Source organism: Ambystoma mexicanum, chromosome 6p (genome assembly GCF_040938575.1).
Source record: "Ambystoma mexicanum isolate Mex_15411 chromosome 6p, UKY_AmexF1_1, whole genome shotgun sequence".
Taxonomy (NCBI): Eukaryota; Metazoa; Chordata; class Amphibia; order Caudata; family Ambystomatidae; genus Ambystoma; species Ambystoma mexicanum.
Window position 1 is genome coordinate 317,860,892 of NC_090935.1, and position 4,791 is coordinate 317,865,682.

Below are 4,791 nucleotides of genomic sequence, written 5' to 3' on the forward strand. Positions count from 1 at the left end.
GTGCTCTTCCTATGAGATGAGCAACTTAACCATAACTACATGGCCGCTACCGCAGGATTATCCAGCATTGCTATATATATATATATATATATATATATATATATATATATATATATAAAAACAATGCTGGGTTTGAATAGAGAAAGTGACTGAATACATAGTACCACCTCTTCCACACAGCTCAAAAATTACAAGCGCTCGATCCCAGAAATAGTGCTAAAATATAATTTTTATTTAAGATAAAACATCTTCTTTGAAATAATAAATGTTTTATCTTAAATAAAAGTTATATTTTAGCACTATTTCTGGGATCGAGTGCTTTTAATTTTTGAGCTTTGTGGAAGAGTTGGTGCAATTTATTCAGTCACTTTCTCTATTCAATCCAGCATTGTTTGAATACATTCTGGTCTCCCTTGACCTATACAACCACTAGCTTAAGCAGACTGAGCACCACCTTAAGGGGATTTGGACTGCAGGATATATATATATTAAATGAGAAACATATAATAAAGTGCGGGCCCAGCCTGGGGTAACCGAGTGCTATAAAAACTTTAAACAAATGGTGGAAATAGAGTTGGCACAATACCTAGGCAGGACAATCTCGGACCACTTGCCGCTACTACTGGAGTGGAGGATGCTGGGTTTGAGGCCCCCATACCGTTGTGGCGTATGCCCTCAGATGCTCTGACAGATCAAATCTTCAGAGACGGTCTCAAAACCAAACTAGAGGAATATTTGCAGTGAAATGTGGGTAGTGTGAAGAACTGGAGCACGGTGTGGGAGCACGGTGTGGGAGACAATGAAAATAGTGGTAAGGGGAGAGGTCATTGCCAGTGCGGGAGGTATCCAGAAGACACTAAGGAGGGGCCTGGAGAAATGGGAGGAAGACATAGGGCAAATGGAAGCTCGAACACTAGGAAACAGGGGAGAGGAAACAAGTCTGGCTGAAGCCAGGAGAAGCTGTCAGGATGCCTGGGAGAGACTGTCAAAATTTGACTACACGTTTAAAACCGCTAGGGCACATGTAGAGGGAGATAAGCTGGGCAGGTTATTGGTGTGGCTGTGCAAGAGACACACAAGTCACAGCAGGCAATTAACGATACATACACTGAATTTTACTCCCACCTATACAGTCATTAATAACTGGTACCCCAGGATGACATATCGGACACTCTAGAAGAAATAGGGTTACCCAGGTTGGGTGAAGACTCAATATGATGTGCTGGAACAAGATGTTTCGGCAGACGAAATAGGCGAGGCGATCAAATCACTGGCCACTAGCAAGACTCCTGGGACTGATGGGCTCCCAGAGTTTTACAAAACATATGTAACATTTTTGATCCCAGTATTACACAAAGTGTACAAAGAGGCTTATGAAAAAGGGGTGCTCCCACCAAGTATAAGAGAACCCCTAGTGTTCCCAATCCCCAAACCAGGGAAGGCCACTGACAAATGCGACTCATATCGGACACTGGCAATTTAAATTACGACATAAAGATATTAACAACTATACTAGCTAAGCGACTTTCCAGGGTGATTGGTGATCTGATACATGGGGACCAAACTGGGTTCATACCGGGTCACAGCACTGCCATAAACCTGCGCCGGCTACAGCATGTTATAACGCAAACGGCTGACTCACAGGCACAATATGCAATAATCTCGTTAGACACGATAAAAGGGTTTGATTCAATGTACTGGGAATGGCTGCTTGCGGTACTGAGAGAGTTTGGGTTCAGAGAACAGTTCATTCAATGGATAAAGATACTTTACACTGCACCGGTGGCGAGGGTCAAATGTGGGAGGTTAGTGTTGTCAGCCTGGGATTTACAAAGGGAAACCAGACAGGGTTGCCCGCTGTCACCCATGCTGTATGTGCTGTGGCTAGAACCAATAGCAATCTATTTGCGGAAGCAGTGTCCGGAAGCAGGCATATGGATAGGAGGTGTGGGCCACCTAGTGTCGCTCTACACGAATGATGTGCTATTATACCTGAGGGACCCACAACACAATGTACCAGTGATGCTGGATGTGCCAGACAATTATGCAAAGGCATCTGGAATCTGCTTCAGTAGAGATCAATTCTGTATATTCCCGCTGGCAGGCCTGAGAGGGAAGGGGGCGGACGAATTGCCAAAGGTGGGGCTTCAGTGGCAGTTGGAATCATTCAAACCGTTGGTTGTGAGGGTCACACACCAGAGAAAATGCATGAGGGTGACAAGGCAGCCGTGGTGAAGGGTTTAAGAAACTTCATGACATTCTGGTCCAAGTTACCGTTCTCTCTGATGGGCAGAGTAGCCATTACCAAAATGATGATCTTGCCAAGATTCTCGTACTACGTCCAGATTTGGAGAAATATTATTTGGCAGCACAGCTAAGTTTTGTAACCAGATGGCTGTCAGATGAGGTTACCTCGCAAACAGTACTGCTACAGCGGCTGGTGGCTCCGCACACCTGAAGGAAATACTCTGGGTGCCACCGAGCTGCATGGGGGACAATCCTATGATTGTGACACTGTGGCGGCAGGTGTGGCATAGAGCTATGACCTTGCTTAGGCTTGAGTGCCCCTACTCACCAGAGACTCCAATTGCTGTGGCTGTCTGCAAGGATAAGATAGATCTGGTGGTGGTGAGACACTGGGAGAGATGGGGTATCTACACTTGGGGTGATTTGTATGTGGAGGGAGTTCGCATCTTTGCTTGAAAAGGAAGGGCTAACTAAGGGGCAATTCTTGTGGTACCAGAGGGTTTGGAAAGTGGCAAAGGGAGGTGGATGGAATGGCCTGAGGAGCCAGCAACCAACCCTTTAGCGACCCTAATGCACAGTCTGGGTGATGGTTGGAGACCGGTGTCCAAGTATTACGCTCTGTTGATAGATAGACCCAACCCCAGGGGAAAAGTGCTGAAAGAAAGTAGTGAGGCGGACTTGGGAGGAGTCATAACAGAGTGGGAACGTACACTGTTGCACCCTCGGGAAGTGTCTAGGAACTCCCAATTAAGACTAATCCAGCTGAATGTTCGGCATCGCACCTATATGACACCACACCGGATGGCTAAATTCAACAGCAACATGCAATCACTGTGTCCTTGGTACGGAATGGGGGAAGCAGGGCTGATACACATGTTCTAGGGATGCGTGCACATACAAAGGTTTTGATCACGAATAGAGCAGGCCTGCAGGAAGGCCAGAATTGTACGATATGGCTGGACTCCGAAAGAATGTCTGCTCGGTGCATACTCCAGAGATCGCAAATTCAAGCATGTGGTAAAATTCATGGCTATGGCATGCATACTGGCCAAAAGAACTATAGCGATGGCTTGGAAATCAACAAAGGGCCCGCAATACACACACTGGTAAAAGGAATTTGAGCAATGGGCAGAAGCTGAGTGTGGGGCGGGTGGTTGCCAGAACAGAGTTGAATATCACTTATGAAGCTTGGAAAACGCTGGTCTAGAACATGTTTCAACCCTCAGACGACAAACCACCATGAGTGCTCATGTATTACCACAATGCCAGCCAAAACCTGTTGTACATAAAGGACAATAGACCGTCAGTGCTGCCCAAGGTGTGGTCCCCCACCAATAGACTGAGAATATCGCATGAAACACCCCCTATCCACCTGCAAAGAACATGGAGAGGTCAGATAATGCATGTTGCCTGATAAGTGAAGAAAGTGTGTTTGCTGTTGTGTTAACTGGTTGTTAATAACATGTAACTATGTATGCGTGTGAGTACACTGTGAAGAAGGGAAGCAACAGATACATATGTAACTGCTTATATATACAAATGCTAATAGAAACATGTTAAAATAAATAGGAATGAGAAGCCTGAAGCACCGGCATCGTTTGTGCATCAGTGAAAAACTTGCCGGTAGGGGACTGAACAACTGGCAGGTCAGGCCTGCCAAATGTTCAGTGCCCCTACCGGCAGACTCAAAGTGAGCCGGTCCGGAAAAGGTGCTAGAAACTTGTTACCGGCACCTTATTGAGAGTCTGGGACCCACACCCATAAGAGAGCAAGAGAATCAGATGGCCTGGGACCCTGAGAGAAATAGAGACAGTGCCAAACAAACTATATACTTGAAAGGAGAGTAACGCAAGCTATTGCAACCACGCATTGCAAATCTGGGACTCACATCCATATTAAAATATAAGAACAGTTAATTCGAGAAGGTACAGGGTCTGGGACCCAAGGAAATAAAGGAAATCAAATAAGGAGGCCACAAGCTCATGAAGTAGAAACAGACGGAATCCACGGGAAATATGTCTACACCCTGAGCATAAGAATTATACCTTGAGGAAAAGGGACATTTCTTTTATTGTTTTTGAACACACAAGGCATTGGGAGCTTTTCAGTTGGCAAGAACTGTCATTATCACTTTAAGTTCTGGAAAGATCGTCCTTGCACATTAGATTTAAGTTAATAATGTTAGGGTTGAAAGCACACGTTTTGGACACAACGGTGACTGACTATTTGTTTGACATCATGACATTTTCCACTGATTTTTTTGGAGGTATGGAAACCCTTCTTAGCTTTAGGGAAAGGGAAGCAATTTCTCCTACACTTTTACTGGTTAATAAAAGTTTATAACCAAAACGATGTCACCTATGTGTCCAAGCCTTACTTTTGCACCTTTACACTTGGTATAGAGTACAACACATATGTCATGCTCCTGTTGAATTTCTATTATTCTGAGGGAAAAAGTATTGCTATTGAGGTTTATTTATTATTGGCACTCATGGTAAAGTGGTGTTGCAGCATTATGTGATCTAGATGGAAAACTCCAAGGTA